Source organism: Pongo abelii, chromosome 3 (genome assembly GCF_028885655.2).
Source record: "Pongo abelii isolate AG06213 chromosome 3, NHGRI_mPonAbe1-v2.0_pri, whole genome shotgun sequence".
Taxonomy (NCBI): Eukaryota; Metazoa; Chordata; class Mammalia; order Primates; family Hominidae; genus Pongo; species Pongo abelii.
Window position 1 is genome coordinate 41,162,171 of NC_071988.2, and position 21,388 is coordinate 41,183,558.

A 21,388-nucleotide genomic window follows, 5' to 3' on the forward strand; every position below is an offset into this window, starting at 1 on the left:
ATAGATGGTAGGTTAGTAACCTGTAGAGCAGATAGAAAGGAAACATGGAATATATGATAAAGTGGATGGAACAAGTGAGCATGATATTTACAGGTAGAAAAGGATGAAAGGAGCAAGTCATTAGGAAGGACCATGTCACCAAGACGACAGCTACATTATCTGTAAATCAGTTACTCATTGAGATGTCTTATTCTGGCTCCACGTTTGCTCTGTTCCAGAGATGCTGGTAAAACCCAGAGCTGCTCAACAGGGTGACCAGAGAGCAATGCCTGTGGCCGGGTGCATCTGCTCCATGTGTCTCCCTAGAAGACACAGTTCAGTGTTTGTGTTAGCTCCAGGAACCTTCTGAGGGCTGAGCTCCCTTTTTCAACCTCAATTCTGGTCCCTGTAACCACACCAATAGGGGAGAAAGCTGACGTAGAGATGAGAGAAAGAGACAGAGAGAGGGGAAGGTGATGGATGGAGGAGGGCAGAACAGATGAGCACTGCTTAACACAAGACTCAAGTGTGGTTCTTCCCCTTCGTTTGTATCTTATCCAAAATACATAAACTTGCCCCCTTTTTTTCTGTGTCTTTTAAATTGATTTAATCAACTGTGTGGACTTGAGTACCCTGCTGCGAAGCTTCGTGTTTCACGACCTCTGTCATAGTTTGTCTAGTAGTAGACTTGAAAGTTACCATTACATTAAAATATTTTCCCACATGACGATATCTTGTCCGATTGCCACACCCATTTCGTTCTCGCACTGGGCTAGAGCAGATCCTGGGAGGGCCCAGCTCTGTGCTAGTAAAATGACAACATGGGACTGTACTATTGATTTTTCCAAGAAGTATCCTCTACCTGAAGAAGACTAAAATATGACTAAAAGGGGAAGAAAATAACAATAAGAGCTCTAAGACGGGTGAGAAGAAATACGATCAAAATTGAAGTACCAGTCTCTCACTCACTGTCCTTCCCAGTCCCCATCCTTAGGGCTTTGATTGTGCCAGGATGGACATTGACTTTAAGAGACTGCCATTCAGTATCTGGAATTTGTCTCCTATTTTGCACTATGCCATACTGAGCTCACCGTCCTAAGAGCTGTGAGACCACTCAGTTCACATTTGGAAAGATGACTTGGTTATAAAAAAAATTTAATAGAAAAATAAATAATTCTGACATCAATTTTCTGTTTAGACTTGATAGGGCTGTGTCTTTCCTTCCTGCCGTTATCATCCTCATACAAGCAAGAAGCCCTTGGTGAGCTCAGAGGGCTGTTGTCTGCCTGCACAGAACTAAAAATAGACTTCCCGATGACTTCCAGCCAGCCTTGTCTCTCCTTCTAAGAACCTTTTCTGCAAACAAAAGCAAAACTCCCCAATACACCAGGATCATGCCTGCCTCCTACCAGCTTGACCATGGTGAGGAGACTGGTCTCGGCAAGCATACAGAGACATGAGGACTACAGAAAAACTCATTCCCAAAATGCAGCAACAGCATCTACCTTCTGTGCAGAGGCTTCAGAATGTAGTGGGTGCTAAGTAGGAACTATCCAAGGAGGTGGCTGGGGAGTTGGGGACAGGGAGGACCCATGTGGTTGGCAGTAAGGAAAGGACAAGGGAACTGCATTTAGTCCTGATGCTTGAATTCCAGCCATGAAGGTTAAGGCCATGTCTACTCACTTATCTCATGCCTCCACCTCCTCCTGGGCCAATTAGTCTAGAGCAGTGGTGTCCAGTGGAACTTTCTGCAATGATGGAAATGTGCTAGATTTGCACTGTCCAATACATTAGTCACCAGTCACATGTCATTGCCGAACAGTTCAAATGTGGCTGGCACAACTGAATTTTTAATTTTATTTAATTTTAATTAACTTAAATTTAAGCACCCACATACGGCTAGTGTTACCATATTGGACAGTACAGATCAAGAGCAAAAGATGGTCTTTGGAGTCAAACTTGGATTTGAATCCTGGCTTTGTTGCTCACTAGCTGTATGGCCTTTGACAAGTCACTCAATCTATAGAAGCCTCCGTTTCCCCATATATAAAATCAAACTTACGACACCTCCTTCAACAGATTGTTATGAGGACTAAGTAAGCTAATACATGGAAAGCACTTGGCACTTTGATGCTCAATACACACAGCTTCCTCCCAATCAAACTTAAATATTAAATATTGAGACATTTGGCAAAATATTGAGACATTTGGAAAAACCCTGAGTTGCTACAAATGGGCAGGTGCTACTGGTATCAAGTAGGTAGAGATCGAGAATTTCGCTAAACATCCTACAATGCACATGACTACTTCCCCACCCCGTCCCCAAACAGTGAATTATCTGCCCCAAATGTCAATAGTGCCTAGGTTAAGAAACTTTTATGCAGACACACCCTAAGAATGAGACTATGAAATACAGAGCCATTTAAAGATCTCACCTCATCATTCCCTTGAGCCTTCCTTCCATTCCTCAAGAACCTCCCTCCACCTTTTACCAACCATCCTCCAAACTTCTACCTATATCAAAAACCCCAAATGTGGTAAATTTTCTAAAGAATATATAGACAGCCATGTTTATAGAGGCAGAATTCACTTCAACAAATACAGTCAAAGTCAAGAATTGCCCCTACCTCCACATTTGCTGATCTCTCTGCCTGGAGCACTCCTCCCCTAGATATTTTCATGGATTGCTTCTTCATCCCCTAACACTTATGAACTTTATCTCCTCAAATGTCATTTACCAAAGAGGCTTTCTCTCACTATCTTCTCAAAAATAGCACCCTACCCCCATCCCGCCATTGTCTACTCTTATCCTGCCACCGAAACACCTGACCACACTCCATGCTGATTTGCTTAGAATGGAAGATCCTCAGAGCACGGATTTTGTCTTCTCCAGTGTATCCCCAGGGCCCAGCACTGTGCCTATCACATAGTTGAAGCCCAGGAAACAGTTGTCAAATGAGTAAAAAAAATATGTCTAACCCAGTCTAATGGCTCCCATATTTCAGGTGGCATTCAATGCAATAATTTCCTTAAATATAAAAAAAATGTTTAAGTCACTTGGAGTTCTCAATAATAGAAGCTGATCCTGTCAGAGAGTAGCATGGGGCACGTACCTGAATTTGGGGGAAATGAGCAAATAAAAAACCATGCCTACTGCGGCAAAATGGGAATTTTCCTCTTGTTCCTTTTTTTGTTTTGCTTTGAAGTACAAAATGTTCTCTTACATTTATTTCTTCTAACAACCCAGTTTTACAGAACTGTACAAAAAAGTTTGGACAATTTTATCAAAATTGGTTTTTAAATAATACAATGTACTTTTAAAACTAATCATTTTATAGTCTGCTTCCACCCTTGGGAGAAACTCTGCCAAATAAATGGGATCTCCTCCCAGTAGGGAATTGCTCCCTGGAGAGAGAGGCCATGTTATTCCCTTTGGGCTCCCATAGGAAGCCCAGGGACTGGCCCATGGCAGGAGTTTGGCCAGCACCTGATTCTGCCCTTCCTACTACTGTTTCCCCTTCACCTGTGAAACAAGCAGCCCAGTCCTGGGAGATCTCCTTCCAGGCCACATGATCCCTGAGAAAGCAATTGCTGAGACACTGTAAAGCTTGGTCTTGGGCTCCACTTTGCTCCACCCTCCTATCCATCTGGAAACCAGGGCTCTTGGTCACTTGCTCCTTACATCCTTGGCTATTCCAGAGGCTTCGTTCAAATGGACCTGCCTCTTGCCTGGACCATGCCTTCTGTTATGTTGCTGCTGCTGCCATTTCCTGCCAATGAGGCGTGATTTACACTTCCCTCAAGGCCTTGTTTGACTATTTTTTCTGCCCTACCTGGTTCTGCCATGATCTCCCATCAGCACTGGCTAAGGGAGAGTTGACTAAAATCCAACATCTCTTTTTACTACTTAGGCAAAGATCCGTCTATATGCAAAGCTCTCTCTGCAGAACTCTTGGTTTTTGTACCATTCTGGTATTCCCAACATGAACTTCTTTTGCTAGATACACTGACTTCATAGTTCTGTTTAACCTCTGGATAACCTCAGTGTCATTTCAAAGTCACTTAGTTGTCACAATTATTGCTTAGTTTTCTACCTACACAAGGTAGAAATCCCTACTGTGTCTAACTCTGAAGATAAGAGCATGTGTTTTTTCTAGCTGGAAATTGTACTCATATTATTCTTTATATTGTTAAGGTGCTTTGTGTTTTTCAAAGATGTTTCTTATACTCATCTCAATAATAACACAGAAAAAGATTGTAAGATTTCCAAGAGCAGGAACCATCTCTAGCTTATTCATTACAGAGTAGGTATTTCAAGTATGTTTCCTAAATGGTGCGTTCCATTTGCATTTCCTTGGATTCATCCTGGATTAGACGCCAGGAGACCTGATTTCTGATGCTGGTTTGTTTATAGTCTGCCAACACTGTCCAATAGACTTGAAAGGCTAGTCAACATACCACTTAAAATGTTCTAGAAGCCATACTTTTTAAAACAAGCAAAAAATACATGTTAATAATATATTTTACTTGATATACACCAACTATTATCTTCTCATCATGTAATCAATATAAAAAATTAATAATAAGATATTTATATCTTTTTCTTCACACAAGTCTTAGAAATTCAGGATTTATAGTGATAGCACATCTCAATTTGGACTAGCCACATTTTTAAAAAACAGATTTTATTTTTTAGAATAATTTTCAATTCACAGCAAAATTGAGCAGAAGGTACAGAGAGTCGGCATATGCCCCTCCACACACAGCACTACAGCGGAGCATTTGTTACCACTGATGAAGCCACACTGACACATAGTTATCACCCAAAGTCCATAGTTTACATTAGGGTTCACTCTTGGTATTGAACAGTCTATAGATTTTGACAGATGTATATTGATATTTATTCACCATAACAATCAGAGTAGTTTCACTGCTATAAAAATCCTGCATTCCACCTCTTCATCCCTCTCTCCCCTATAATCCCTGGCAACAGCCAATCTTCTACTATCTCCATAGTTGTGCTTTTTTCCGGAATGTCCTATGTTGAAATCATATAGTAGCAATCTTTCCAGATTGACTTTTTTATTTAATAGTATGAATTTAAGATTCCTCTGTATCTTTTCAATCTTTATAGCTCATTTCTTTTTAGTGCTGAATAATATTCTACTATCTGAATGTACCACAGTTTATTTGTCCATCTACCTACTGAAGGACATCTTGGTTGCTTCCCAGTTTGGGCAATTATGAATAAAGCTGCTATAAACATTTTTGTGCAGGTTTTTATGTGGACATAGCTTCAAACTCATTTGGTACAATACCAAAGAACACAATTGCTAGATGGTATAATAAGAGAATGTTTAGTTTTGTGAGAAACTATCCAACTGTCTTCCCAAGTGGCTGTTCCATTTTTTATTCCTATCAGCAACGAATGAGAGCTCCTGTTGCTCTGCATCCTCACCAGCATTTTGTGTTGTCAGTGTTCTGGATTTTGGTGTGTTTCATTTGCATCTCCCTGGTAATCTAGGATGTGGAGCACCTTTTCATGTACATATTTGCCATCTGTATTAGTCCATTTTCACGCTGCTGACAAAGACATACCCAAGGCTGGGCAATTTACAAAAGAAAGAGGTTTATTGGACTTACAGTTCCACATGGCCGGAGAGGCCTCACAATCATGGCAGAAGATGAAAGACACATCTCATATGGTGGCAGCAAGAGAGAGAATGAGAGCCAAACCAAACGGGTTTCCCTTTATCAAACCATCAGATCTGTGAGACTTATTCACTACGACAAGAACAGTATAAGGGAAACCACCCCCATGATTCAATTACCTCCCACTGGGTCCCTCCCACAATAGGTGGGAATTATGGGAATACAATTCAAGATGAGATTTGGGTGGGGACACAGAGCCAAACCATATCACCATCTGTATATCGTCGTTGGTGGGATGTCTGTGAAGGTTTTTAACCCATTTTTTTAATCAGGTTGTTTGTTTTCTCACTGTTGAGTTTTAAGCGCTCTTTGTATATTTTGTATAACAGTTTTTAAATCAGATATTTCTTCTGCAAGCATTTTCTCTCAGTTTGTGGCTTGTATTCTCTCTCTCTCTTTTTTTTTTAATTATTTTTTTGCTGGACTAGCCACATTTTAAGTACTTAGTAGCCACATGTTGTTAGTGGCTACTGTACTGGACAGTACAACTTTAGATGGGTTAACCTGGTAATGAGATGCAGTCATTTGACCTCTGTGATAGGATATCCAAAAGGAAATACCTAGACTGGTCACAGTGGCTCACACCTGTAATCCCAGCACTTTGGGAGGCCAAGGCAGCAGGATAGTTTGAGGCCTGGGCAATGTAGCAAAACCTCATTTAAAAAAAAAGAAAAAAAAAAGTTTAAAAAAATTAGCTGGCTGTGGTGGCATTTCCCTGTAGTCCCAGCTACTTGGGAGGATTGCTTGAGTCGAGGAGTTTAAGGCTGAAGTGAGCTATGATTATGCCACTGCACTCCAGCCTGGGTGACAAAGCAACACCTTGACTCTAATTAAAAAAGAAATAAGTAAATAAATAAATAAATAAAGGAAATACCTAATTGGTGATTGTTAGGTCCAGGAAGCTAGAGCTCAGAAGAGAGGTTGAGGCATAATTTAAAGACTTTGCAGTTATCAGCAATTAGGTGGTAGCTGAAGCATGTAAGTGTATGAGACTACCCAAGGAAAGAATATTGACTGGGAAGAGAAGAGGGTCTAGAACTGATTTCCAAATTACCTGGTACCAAACATCTCCACTTACGTGATAGGAAAAATTCTCAAACTTGGACTATCTCCAACTCAATTCATTATTTTCCCCTTCTTATTCTCCCTCAAACTTTCTTACCCGTATACCAACTTGCACAAGCTGGAAATCTAGAAGTCATCTTCAACTCCTTCTCCATCAGCCCCCAGGGCCCATCTGTGGCCAGCTCCTGCTGATTCTATATCCTAAATTGCTCTTGCATCTGTCCCCTATTGTCATCCCCATTTCATCATCTCTTACCTGGATCACTGCCATAGCTCCCTAACTGGCCTCTCTGTCTCCAGTCAGGCCTCACTCCAATACATTCTGCACACTGATGCCACAGCAATCATTTAAAAGGTAAATCTGATCATGTCACTTCTCTGACTTAAAATCCTTCAATGACTCACCATTACATTCATAATAAAGTCTAACTTCATCATGGCATACGAGGTTCTCATGTTTACCTTCCCTGCTGCATGCACACATACCCTGAGCTCCAACCACACCAACTGCCTACCAGTTACCCAATTGTTCTCTCACTTGCTCTCACTTGCTCTTGTTCTCATTCTTGCACATACTTCCTTCTGCCTTCCTTCCACACCATTGCTCTCTGTGTGAAGCTGGGCATCTTCTCCCATATTACCACAGCATGACTTTAGTATTATTTTGTAAGTGTTGTATATTCATCTGTCTCTGCACCTAGACTGTGAACTCTCTGAGGCCAGGGATTGTATCTGTCAGCTCTGTATCCCCAAAACTTTACCCAGTGCTTGGCAGAAAGTGCTTGATACATTTTATGGAATAAAAGAGCAGAAGGGCCAACCCAGTACCTGAGAAGGATCAGGCAAGCCTATCACATAATATCACTAGAGGAATTTATCCAGGGTTAAACTGTTGGGAGAGAGGAGGAAGTGGCTCCAGAAGTATTGGAGGAGTGAAACATTTAATACTAAGTGGTAATATTTGGGGTTTTTTTTATGGCTTTATTGTGGCTTAGTGACCAAATTAGAGACAGCGTGTTTAGGGAATTAACATCTCCAACACACAAACCCACTATCTCAGTCCTTTTTGTGCTGCTATAACAAAATATCATATAACAAATTACCCATAGACTGGGTAATTCGTAAGTAACAGAATTTTTTTTCTCACACTTCTGAGGGCTGAAAAGTCCAAGACTAAGCCACTAGCAGATTTAGCGTCTGGTGAGGGCCCCATCTCTCTACTTCCAAGATGGCGCCTTGTTGCTCCATCCTCACGTGGAGGAAGGGTCAAAGAGCAAAAGGGATGAACCCTGTGGGAAGCCTTAATCCTATTTATGAAGAAGAAGCCCTCACGACCTGATTCACCCCCTAATTCACCCCCTAAAGGCCCCACCTCTTAATACTATTGCATTGGATATTCAGTTTCAACACGAATTTTGCAGGGGACACAAACTTTCAAACCATAACACCCAGCAAAACTCCTGGCTTGTTCCTGTGCACAGTTCCTCCTTTCTGTTGTCCTTTATCTGCCATTCCAGAGTGGAGCCTCACATACTTCTACTGGGTCCCCAGCTTCATTTGGCAGGCCCTGTATTTTGATGGAAGGTGTCCCTTCAAGGAATTCTTGAGTCCACAATAAATCCCTTCCAGGCCTTTGGAGTCAGAATGTCTTACTTTAGTTGGGACCTAGAGAATTCTCCAGAACTGAGGAGAATTATCTCAGTCCACACTGGGTAACAGTGTGGGAGAACTGAGACAAACATTTTGGATTGACCTGGTGGGGACGTGGCTTTGAGCTGGCATCAGAAGTTAACGAAATAAATGAGTGGGTTAAAATTGGCTGATGGGAATCTGGTGTGTCGCTTAGTGCAGCATCTATGTCACACAGGGTTTCTTACTGCACTCAGTGACTACATCTTCCCAGGGAAGCCTTCCTTGCGCCCAACTTCCAGACAAGCACGTCCTTCCATTACTGTCCTTACCAATATGAGCTATGATTCCTTGTATAGACATCTATCTACTCTCCAGAGTACAAATCTTGCCTTCTTTGGAGAGAAAACAAAGTATTAAGAATTTGGGTGCCAGAATCAGACAGACCTAAGTTTGAATCCTGGCTCCACCAATTACTGCTTGTTAAGATCTTGGGCAAATTAACTCCTGTGTGCCCCAGTTGCCTTGTATCAGTTTTCTGTAGCTGCTGTAACAAAGTACCACAAGCTTGGTGGCTTAAAATGACAAAAACGTCTTCTCTCACAATTCTGAAGACATGGAGTTGGAAATCAGTGTGAGTCGGCTGAAACGAAGGTGTCGGCAGGGCCGTGCTCCCTCTGGAGGCTCCAGGAGAGAATTCTCTCCCTGCCTCTTCCAGTTTTGGATGGCTGCGGGCATTCTTCCACCCGACTGCCTCACTCCAGTCTTTGCCTCTGTGGTCACATTGCCTCCTCCTATTCCATGTGTATCGAATCACCCTCTGCCTCATCACATGAATCTTATCAGAGGATGTATGTGACAGCATTTAGGGCCCATCTGGCTAATCCAGAAAAATCTCCCCATCTCAATATCCTTAGCTTAATCACCTCTGCAAAGACTCTTTTCCCAAGTAAGATAACATTTACAAATTCCAGTTGTTTCAACCTGACATTTTAGGGGCTGCCATTCAGTCTACTACATTCCCTAACTGTGAGTTATATATGTATTAAAATACTATTTTTATATTTTACTATTTAACTATCAATGAAAATAGATGTCCTATTCAAAATCTGAATATGAATTGTTTTTATTTGAGTTCCCCTGCCCCCACTCCCCCTGAGCAGGCTGGAGACCAAGGACGTGCATGCAAGTAGTTGGGGCGTGGGGCAAGTGGTCCCAGGAAACAGGAGGGTGGAACTACGAAGAGTGAAATAGAAATGGAGGGAAAGTCAATATAAGCATACATTATTGAGCTAGCCATTCTGGGCAGCTGGAGCTCAACCTTGCTGGTACCCTCTGAGGAGCTGTGTAGATGACCTCTGAGTTGTCCTTTTGAGGGATAGAGGAAGGGAGCATTTATCCACCATCACTCATCTTCCATGGGTCCCGTGAGCAGCTTCCCCACACTTTCAAGCTTGGGCACACATCAGAATAGCTAAGCAATTTCCTACAGGTAAAATCCTTGGCAGAAGCAGTGAAACCCCAGGGCAGAAAACGAGAGATAAGTGGTATAGCTGAAACAAGGTACTGCCAACTTATACCTGGAGGAAACTGGTTGTCATGGCAACAGCTAGACTAAAAAGATGAGTTAAGAAGATATCAGATGAGGCATACAATGGTCCTGTATGTTTAGGGTTGTTGTAAGGATTAAATACCACAAGGTATGTATCTAATACATGGTAAACCTTCAAAAGAAACAGCTGTTATTTTGGTTAACGTGGTTACTAAATACCTGTCCTTATATCACATGCCTAGCATAGAGCCTAGCACATGCGCAACTTGCAATATATCTTTGCTGGCTGGCAGGCTGAAGGAATGGAAGGAAGGATAAGTGGATGGATGGATAGGTAGATGGATGGATAGGTAGATGGATGGATAGGTGAATGGATGGGTGGATGAGTGAGTGGACTGACAAAAGCAAATGAACATACCAGCGTATGTGCTTTGATATTTTCTCAAAGAAGCCACAAGTGTCTCTCTAATTAATAAATCAAGTAGTCATATGTAGGAGCTGTGATGCCTCGGAAGAACATAATAAATATATAACACCTGAGATTAATGCTCTCTTAACCTAACTGGTAAATTTTTTTCTTACACTACAACCAAAGTTCAATTCACTTAGGATTTCCATTGCCCTGGACAATTTTGAGACTCAGATCTCAGCTGGTTTGTTTGTTTGTTTGTTTGTTTTATTTTTGTTTTGAGAAGGAGTCTTGCTCTTGTCACTAAGGCTGGAGTGCAATGGCATAATCTCGGCTCATTGCAACCTCCGCCTCCCAGGTGCAAGTTATTCTCCCGCCTCAGCCGCCAGAGTAGCTGGGATTACAGGCACCCGCCATCATGCCTGGCTAATTTTTGTATTTTTGTAGAGACGGGGTTTCACCATGTTAGCCAAGCTGGACTTGAACTCCTGACGTCAGGTGATCTGCCCGCCTCAGCCTCCCAAAGTGCTGGGATTATAGGCATGGCCACCACACTCAGCCAGATCTCAGCTGTTTTAATCTGGCTGGGAGTGAATTAGGACACTCATGGTGTCACGTGCTGGAAGCAACTTGACTTTTGATCTTAGAGTGAAATATTTTCTTTAGACCCATGTACACTTTATTTTTACCCTCATTCTGGGGTGCAGGATTACAGATGAGCAACTTGACAATAGTCTTGTGAGAGGGAGTATATACTTCCTCATGTCGTCATCATCTTAAACACTTCATGCTTCACCAAAGCTTACTAGGCAGCACCTCTTGTGTTGGGATCTAAGAATAAAAGATTCATATTTCTGCCCTGAATGAATGCACATCCTATTTGAAGAGATAGTGTTGTTACATAAAAATAAATAATGTTGTTAGACACTTATCATGAAGGCCTAGTGAATGCTCCTGACAAAACTCCTGAAGTTCTGGAATGGAGGAAGGGTACTGCAAGTTAGGGAAGCTCATCAAATCTTCCTGAAAGAGATAGAGCAAGCTCAGGCCTTGAAGAGAGTATAGATGTGGATACTTTGAAAGGGAGCAGGAGGAAGCAATTCCAGGCAAGAGGAATCATGTTGGGTAAGAACTCATGACTCTTTCAGGGGAGCTCAGGCCAGGGGCTTTTAAGCAGATGAGCCTGCAAACAAGAGAGGAAAAAGTATTAGTGCTCTCCCATTCATCATAGCACAACGAAGAAAGGCTGCTACGCAGAGCAGAGCCAGTCCACCTATTTGTGATCTGGTGGCTACAGTGCCAAGAACAACTTAATTTGGGGCTTAGGCTAGTGAGATCACACTTGGCTAACTTTCCTCCAGCCAGATCATGGTTGGAGGATGCTCTCCGGAAGACTGCTAAGAAACAAAGTCCTTCCTCTCTTAATGTTTTAACCATATGCGTTCCATCTCCCCTGCCTCTGCTTGGTCTTCAGTGGAAGGAAAAGATTATCCTCCTGGGTTTACTCGTTTATTCATCTGTTCATTCAACAAATATTTATTGAGCATCCACTTTGTGCTGGACTCCGTGCCAGGCACTGGGAAGTCAATGGCGAGAAACTTTGATAAATGCAGAGTTTTAAGATGTAAATATGGGGGGTTGCTTAATCAGAAAGGTGGGGGAGACGTGAGCTAAGCTGAGAGCTGCTCAGCTGAGAGGACATCAGGATGAGCTAGAGTCAATCAGGTGAAAATATGGGGCAAGATCATTCCAGAGACAGGGAACAGCTCCTCTAATGACCTTGTGGTGGAAGAGAGAAAAACTCATTTGGGGAACCAAGAGAAGGCCAGCTGAGACCAGGGCAGAAAGACCAAAAGGAGTAGAGGACAGGATGAGTTTGGAGAGGCAGACATGGCCTGATGAGGGAAGACCTTGTGGTCCAGGCCGCGGATTTTGGCTGTTAGCCTAAGAGTGATGGGGAGCCATCAGTGACCCAAGTGAGTGCTGTTTCTGTGAAGCAACAGAGTTGGCTACCAGGCTGGAGTGGAGTTAGTACATGCTTTGCTAGTGTTAGTGGCTCAGGCATCTGGCTTTTTGATAGTAAAATATAAAATAGTTTGGCATATCAGTCTGCAGAGAATGAGAAAAAGGAGCAGAGAAGAGTATGATGATTCTTTTTAAGAGCATAATGTCGAAATTACACACCCTATTTCTGCTCACATCCTATTAACCATAGTGCTCTCTTGGCCTCTCCTAGCTACAAGGAAAGCTGGGAAATGTGGTGTTTCTCCTAAGCAGCCCTACACCTGGAGCTAAAATTTCTACCACTTCTCCATAGAAGAGAGTGATTACTGGGGAAGAGTTGACAGTCTCTGTCATAGGGCCCTTACTGATCTTTTCAGTAAGGGCCAATTAATAATACAGATATGCAGTCATTCAATGAGCACCTACTGTATGCCATGATCTGAGCCCTATGCAGAGATTACACAGATGAATGAGACACAATAACTACACTCAAGTAGCTTATAATCTAGTGTAGTGGAATTTAAACTGGGTCCATTAGTCACCTGGGAGGTATTAAATATCTCAAAGTTCAGGTCTCAGCTCTTGCCAATTAAATCAGAACCTCTGAGGGTGAGACCCTGTTATTGGCCATATCTTAAAACCCCCCAGGTGCTTCCAGCATGACAGTCTTCCACTGCTGATTTAGTGGAAAAGAGAGATAGGTTAACAAATGGCTGCAACATAAGGCAATAGTGCTCTAATAGAGAAAAATACAATCTCTGTGGGAACTAATGTGATTCCTTGAATAGACAAGGGTCATCAGAGAAGCCTGCACAAAAGAGGTGATATACGAGCAGAGTCTTAGAAGATCAATGGCTGTTTGCCTGTTTGCCAGATGGGCATGGTTGGGAAGGGCATTCTGATAGAGAAAGGAGCATGTACAAAAGCATGGATCTAAAACCATTTTGGAACTCCAAAGTCAATAGATATCTTTTCTCCAAGTTATACTGGGCCATAGACCAGTCAGAGTCCAGGTCGTGGTACCTGAAAGCAACTCCCAATCTGCAAATGACTAAATATTTAACATTTTATACTTATTCCCTTACCAGTGCCTATAAACACTTGGTCTTGTAGGTTCCTGGGGTATCTCTGAGTCCCGTAGCTATGGGATGATGAGGCAGAATATCTTTCTGATGGGTCACGGCAAGGGCACCACCAAATAGAATGGATGTCAACTGGATGCCAGCTGGAATAGATTCCTGGAGATCCTCTGCAGTGTCCACATTTAAGCCTTTAATTGCTAGAACATGGGGAGATCCAGAGGCTAGCAGGGGGTGGTGGGGGGGATCTTAACGGTTGAATTCAGAAGTCCAGGTTAGCAGGGGTGCACTCTGGGGGCTCAGATATTTTCGAAAATGATATAACTACACAGTTGCATGCTAGCTTTATGTCAGCCCTGGGCCAGGTGACCCATGGAGCATCAGAAAGTCAGCTATTATTCTAGTCACATGCAGATGTTAATGATGCTGAGGTGAGTGAGGCCACCAACAAAGTAGAGATAAGGCAAGTGATGGGGGCAGCAAGAAGGAATACTAGAGCATTAATGGAATGGAGTAGGTAAATGTAGGGCAAGAGTAACGGAAGAAAGGAAGACATTGCGGAAGTCATGAGCCCCGTGAAAGGCTGCAGCTGGAAGCTCCTGGCATCAAATCACTAGCAAATATTTCTCTGCAGCCTCCATCAGTCCTGTCCAGTCTTTGACCCAGGCTGAGGTTGCGCAAAATGGCAAGGATCAGACCTCTGGTATGGCCAGAGTTTTCTAGCTTAATCCCCAGTGACTCAGAAGGACAGAGAAGTGAAGCAAGGAATGTGCCGAACATGGCTGTCACCTATGAATGCACACAGCTGGCCAGGAGAGGAAGGTCCAGGGAAGAGTGACTTATGTCAGGCTCAGCTTTGGCCTCTTATCCAAAATGTGGAGTGGACAATAGGCAACCATTGTGTATCCAAACAACTCTCATTTATCCAGGGACTATTCTCCACTCTGTGGGTCCCCCCTACTTTCTTCGAGTTTCCTCCAGCTGTCTGCCCTTTGACCCTTTTCCTGCCCATCAGAGGCACAGTCAGAGGGTGGGAAGGTGGAAGAAGGGGGAGGAAGTAAAATTCAGATCAGTCATTTTATAGCTATTCCTCAGACATTCTTGCAAAAGGGAGAGAGTCACTGGTTAAACTAACATTCAGTTGATTCGGGGTTTTAATTTATCAGGCTCTGCCTCATCCTTCATTAGCATGGATAATTGGTAATTGGTTAAGTAATATTTATTCAATCTGTGGCGCCTCAACTATTGTAGCTGCCTTGTTTCATTTGAAAAATAGTCTGCATTAGTAAAAGCTATCTTGAAATGATTTTCTTAATGCACTTAGAGCTCTGCTATTTTAGCATAAAACCTATATCTGCATTCCCTATTTGTAGGGCGAAGAGGTTGCAAGTAGTTGGAGTAACCACCAATATGTGGGATTCATATCCTTTGGAATATTTAAGTAAAATGCTTTAAAGTTATATTTGTCTCACTTTTGAGTAAAGCAATCCAAATCTGAAGCAGATTTGCATGGATGTTTTTAAAGATCTCCCCTGAGGTTTTGTGTTTTAAAGATCCTCCCCTGAGGAAAGGAATGAGAATAGGTTTCTCATTCCTTTCCTACCACTGATCCCCTTACTGTGGACATCTTAGTTTGCTCCCTTGCACAAAACAAAGGTCATTCTTTTCCTTGCTGGAGTTAAAAAAAAGTTGAACTAACTTATGTCTATACAGAAAAAAAGGTAATTGCATTTGGAGGCATCCCTCAAGTTTATAATAGCATTTAAAATGAAATCTTACAGCTTGGCAAAATAGGGTGAGATAGATGACTTGGTTTTATTACCTGGCTACAGTGTGGGGGAAGTAGAATTTACACTCTAAAATTAGAAACAAAAGTTTGGTGTTAAAAAAAAAAGTCTACCAAATCGTAGTGGGTTGCTTTTGGGTTTTGGGTTTTGTTTTGTTTTGTTTTTTGTTTGTTTGTTTGGTACTTTTAACTATGGATAATTCATAGTGTTTTGAATTGCTTAGAATTAATGTATTTTTTAAAAGAGTAGGACCAGCTTCTGTGAACCACAACAGAGTTAGGCTGAGATCTGGACTGGTTAAGTGCTGAGGCTTTGGATTCAGAATAGAGCTGCCAAGATTTGAGCAGGGCTGAAGCCAACCGTGTTACCCGCAAGTACAAATCTGCTCTGTGGCCAAGGGGACCTGAGACTGGGTTTGACCCCTAACTTTGTCACTTATTTTCCAGCTGTTAGTAACCCTCTGAGCCTCAGTTTCATGATCTAATGAGTGGGAGTGATAAGGGCTCCTGCCTTCTAGTGTTTGGGGAAGGACTAGATGCCAGAGCGCTTAGCATGATGCCTGGCACAAAATAAGTGCTCAATAATGTTCAATATCTTCAAGACTTGAATTTCTAGCGAGCCTCAGTGCCCTGAAAATCATCAGTAGTTATGAGAAAAAGTATGTGAGAAGAAGATAAGTATAGAAGAAAGTTGTGAGAAGAAAGAATTTCAACTGCACAAAAATGATCCTTCCAAGATACCATACTGGTTTATCCATTCATTATTTCATAAATACAGCTATATTACAAGCCTAACTGGTGCAGCAGATAGCTGCATTTTAACTTTCAAGCAGAGACCTATCTTGGGTTAAGCTGGCTTGGCAACCTATGTGCTTTTTATAGACAGATTTTGACAAAGGTCCTGAAATCGTTTGTTGAAGCCTTAAGATATTCCCCTTTCTCTCCTAGAGCAACCTGCTAGATAGAACCAAAAATGTAAATAGACTGTCTGGTAGGTGATCTGAACAGACACTTGCCAGGTCTCATACAATGTATGGAACTGCTGCCTCCTGTTTGGGCATTGCAGAAAACATTTGGATTGCTTTAGATGCCTTACCATGCTAATTAAATAAAAAATAACTAATTAAATGTCATAATGCATGATGTAAACTTGTTAATGTCAGGGGAGATTTTTAAAAACAACTATCAAGATAGGGAAATTTGTCACATGTCAACATTTTTAGTTAATTTTCAGTGGTAAATAAGTAAATTTTATTTAAGAAATTTGAAAACTGTCTGGCGATATGATTAGGGCATCCTATATTTTGTGCCTGATTAGACTGTGGCTTATAAGGGGGGCTGGAGAGTCTCTTCTGAATAGTTAACTACTCATTTTTTCAATTAAGCATAATGTTATGTTAACATCCTTAAAGAGGTAAATGATGGCACGGTAAATCCAATTAGAATACATACTACAACTGGATTCTCTTGCAATTTTCAAAAAGCTGATTGCATTTTATGTCTTCCCTGCTATTGTCAGAGTGGCTTTACCACAAGTTGCTGCACCCCCGCCTGGTGTCTGTGTCTCTGCGTGGTGACCTTTGCTGTAAGAGCTGCTGCAGACATCACCAACTCTCACGTCAATTTGCTACAATTGGATGTGGCATCTTGCAGCTAATTTGATTTGGGAAGAAATGCACCTGGCTCTGTTTTTTCCCTATAGAATGTGGAGGGAGTTCTGAGTCCTCGCAGATGCCATCTAACCGAGGAGCCCATGTGTTTTTCAAGGTCTAAGCAGTTTGTCTTCATCTCCCCAAATACAGCCCATTACAAAGGGAGAGAAGCTGAATTATTTAACTCAAAAATCAATTAAACTGGGGTCAGGGAGAGAGAAAGAGAAACCAAATGGACTGAAAAATACAACTGTTGATATAACTTCCAGTCTTCTTGCCTTAAAACAGAAGCAAACTCTTTATTTAGCTTTTCAACTCCACTTTTTGTTTTTATCAGATCAATTAAATGCAATTTCCCCCCATCAGAGCTCAACGAATGCTAACCTGTCAAATTCATACTATTTGAAAGAAATACAAACACAAATATAGTTGTGTGTTTTTTTTTTAAGTTTCAAACTGATTTGAGGTTGTAGAAAATATGTAAAATGGCAATGTACTTAATCTATTATTGATAAATTCAAATAGATCAAGGGACTGTCAGTTGAAGGAAAAATAAAAGCTCAGGCCTTTTATTCAGTGACCCACATCTTATCTCAATTATATTCCAGATATCGAGAAGCAAAATAATCAACAACAACAAAACCTGCCTTGTAAATATGATTTACATTGATTATGTGGGGATGTTCTGAAGGTAAAGAGGAAAAAAGGATTCTTGAGTATTTGCCCTAGTGTTGCACATTAGATTTAATTTGCATGGTGGGGGTGTGCTTTCCTGAAGAGGTAAAAAAAAATGTTAATTGCATAGAACTCTCCAAGGTTGACTCACATCTTCTCTATGTCATACTGCTATAAGTATACTGAAAATATGGCTTATGTAAAAAGGAAAAAGGGCTGGGCATGGTGGCTCACACCTGTAATTCCAGCACTTTGGGAGGCTTGGGTGGGTGGACCGCTTGAGGTCAGGAGTTTGAGATCAGCCTGGCCAACATGGTGAAACCCCCTCTCTACTAAAAATACAAAATTAGCCAGGCATGGTGGTGCGCACCTATAATCCCAACTACTCGGGAGGCTGAGACAGGAGAATCACTTGAACCCAGGAGACAGAGGTTGAAGTGAGCCGAGATCCCATCACTGCACTCCAGCCTGGGCAACAGAACCAAACTCTGTCTCAAAAAAAAAAAAAAAGAAAAAAAAAGTAAAAGCGGGTCATTCTTTGGAAAAATAAATCTGTTATTTTTAAGAGTGAATCTATACTGAATCAAAGGTTGAATTGAGGAGTTTTACACGTAACTCCAGCTATTAAGGGTCTAACTTCACACCACACATGCACGTTTGAAATAAAGATATGAGTGATTTTTGTCAGGGAGAAGAAAGGGGCTGTCACCAACTCAAAGCAACATGAGAGCAAGAATCATGCTAATTTTGCCATCCGCCTCTCCTATGTTCTTGGTGCCAAGTCTGTAGTTGAGGTTCAGTTACCTGAATGAGTGACTAAAGTTTTATAACTTGAACACTTTGAATACATAGATCTAGCATAAATAAGCCTATTAATGGCAACTTTGACCTGTCAAGCAATAACCAAAGGATTTTTGTGCCTACTGGATTGTCTGGTGATTTTTGCTTTAAAGGGCAGTGTGTATTATTATCACAATTCCCTTGCATACTTTTGCTTCCTCTTCCCCTGCCTCTTAAAGATAGAATAGATAGAAAAGATAGACAGAACATTTAAAGATGTAGAGATAAAGGGCAACTCGTTTTAGACTGGTAAGACTGGGAGGTGATATCATTTCCAACAAAAGGTGGACGGCAGGGAAGAATTTAAAACCCAGAGGCAGAAAGCAAAATCAAAATAAGTTCCCAGAACTCTCCCTATCCCACAACTACCACTACCAAAGGGCCTTCCAGTGCAGCTTCATTGTTTTCTCTGAACTTGTATGAATTTGCAGATCATTAGACTGCTCCAGGAAGATCTTCTAAAACAATCATTGTGCATAATTTTTCATTTGAGTTTATTGGAGCCACAACTCATCTCCATGAGATCCAGTGACCTGAACAGGAAAATATTCTTAAGAACTGCTTTATTTCTTCAGAGCCTATCATAGGGTATGGACTCAATAAATATCTAAATTAATAATGAATCAATCGATTAATTAATGGATATAGAAACTCACTGTTAGGAAAGGTTGGCTGGAGGTAGCAGAAATCAAAATAACAGTGAGAACCAAGGAAAAGTTGACTTCACGCTCATGTAAAAGAATTCTGGAGGCCAACAATATGAGGCTGATATAGACAGCAGTTCCAGTTCCATGATGTCTTCCAAGACACAGGCTCTTGTCTTTCTGCAGCTATTCACAGAGTGTGGTTTTTACCCTCATGATTTAGGACTGCAACCATCACATCCAAGTTGAAGATAGGAAGGCAGAGAGGTAGAAGGCGAGATCTTTTAATCTGAGGTAGCTACTGTTCAGCATCCTGGAAGGTCCCACAACAATTCCACTTATCCTGGCACCTAAATTGTAGTCATACAGCCACACCTGTCATCAAGAAGGAATTGGAAATGTTGTCTTTTGTCTAAGCCTGGAATTCACGTTCTAATACTAAGGAAAGTAAAATGCATATTGGATTAGGCAACAGCAATGTCTACTACATTAGATTTGTAAAGGAATAGAGCTTTGTAAAGGAAATAGAGATTTGTAAAGGAAAACAAATTGATTCCTTCATCTAGCCTGATTATTCATTTCTTCCATATACCTGTGTGGTATAGAAGAGAAGGTGCAAATAGTTTCCTTAAGCATAAATGTCAAAGACGTTGAATAATAACATAGTGTTACTTTGTGTCAAGCAGTGTTCTAAGTACTTTACATATATTAATTCACTGAATCCTAACAACAACTTTATGAAAATGGTGCTTTTATTATCATCATGTCACAGTTAAGACTTTAAGACACAGAGAGGTTAAGTGACTTGCCCAGGGTCACACAGCTAATAAGTGTCACAGTCAGGATCAAACCCAGGCAGTCTGACTCTTAATCAACTAATCAACTGATCAAAACAGGAATGAGCAGTTTAGCCTAAAGTTAAAGATCAAATTCTTAGACTTTCCCGAAAAGCAATGTCTTAATCAAAACGAGATGAAGCACAACTCAGGAATTAGACTTCCATCCTCTCCTCTTACCTTCCATTTTATAGTTAACATGTTCTTAACTTAAAGTTCCTAAAATGTTAAAATGTTTGTATCATGTTTTCATTTGTGGTAGATAGTTCAAAGGAATAGGTGTTAGGAAAACTTAAAAATACTTTTTGGATGAAATAACTCAAAATATAATTTTGTTCTCCTCCTGGTTGTAGCCATACACTTACACATCTCAAAGTGAAATATTTAATGGTCAATTCCAAGTCCTAAAGGCCCAATATGCTAATGGATCACAGCTAAATGAGCTGCAATTTCAAGTAGTTACATTGTAGTTTCTCCCTCCTTTCCTGCTCACATCTTCTCCCCAGGAAAACAGATGGACCCACTGTCCCCTGAACAAACCTGCAGGGTTTTTTAAAAAACCTGTTATTTGATTGATTTTGCCTCCATCCTGGAATGCCTTCCCTACTGCCCTCTGCCTGTGTGAACAATCTTTGTCTTTCAAGATCAGCTCAAATCTGACCACAAAACTCTTTGCCCACCCACTTGCTCCTCCTCCAGTGCTCCTCACATCAGTAAATGCCACCATCATACAGTTAGTTTGTTCCCTGGTCTCCACCCTCCCGTGATCTCCTGCACCAAGCCCTATTAATTTAAACTTCAAATGTATCATGAATCTGTTCCCCTCTCTTATCTCTACAGCCATCACCTTCCCTAAGTTATTGCAATAAATTTTCTAAACTTGTCTCTCCACTTACGTCCTCAGTCTTTGGGTTCCCTATTAATCTATTGTTTCTCACTTTCTACGTCTAATTTGGTTGCTAAGGCTAGGGCTTTGCAAACTGCATTTCTGCTTTGGCGGTTGGCTCCTGTTATGTTCTACTAGTAGGGAGCTCCAAAGGGAGCTGTGAAGGAAGAAGATGGGAAGAGCCTTACTCCTTGCTGTTTGCTTGCTGCTCCTGCCAGCAGGACCATATGCTGGGGGGACCACCAGGAGTGAGGGTTTCAGTAACCATTGGTTCCAGTTTCTGGATTTTTTCCCCACCGTCCCAGAACTGGCCTCATTACACCAGCTCAGAGGTACCAGCACTAGCTGGGGATGCCCTCTCTTCAGAGATCTGGGTCCACTTCTGTAGGGCTCCTCTGAACTCTTAAGATATCAACACTAACTTGATGGTGAGTGTCTGTTCTCAGGATTAGAGTCCCAGCTCTATGAGGCCACCAAGCTTCTAAGTTCTTATAACCCCAACCTCTTTCCTGTGTTCCCTCAGCCTTAGGAGTGGTAGTTGTCTCCCAAAGTTACTATACTATAGGAGAGAACTTCAAATAGTTCATGGAAAATGGAATTAAAAGATCAAAATAAAAAATATAAACTTTCTTTCTCAACA

General features: G+C 41.5%; 1 long non-coding RNA gene across 8 annotated transcripts in view; it reads left to right on the forward strand.

Moving 5' to 3' along the window:
* Positions 1–21,388, forward strand: part of LOC129058955 (uncharacterized) — a 118,231-nt gene that overhangs the window by 57,480 nt on the left and 39,363 nt on the right. The window contains exon 4 of one of the 8 annotated variants that reach the window (XR_008524454.2): positions 16,735–21,383. The exons of 6 other annotated variants lie outside the window; for them this stretch is intronic. This is a non-coding gene — a long non-coding RNA (uncharacterized LOC129058955). One more of the 8 variants, XR_008524455.2, reaches the window with a different exon arrangement.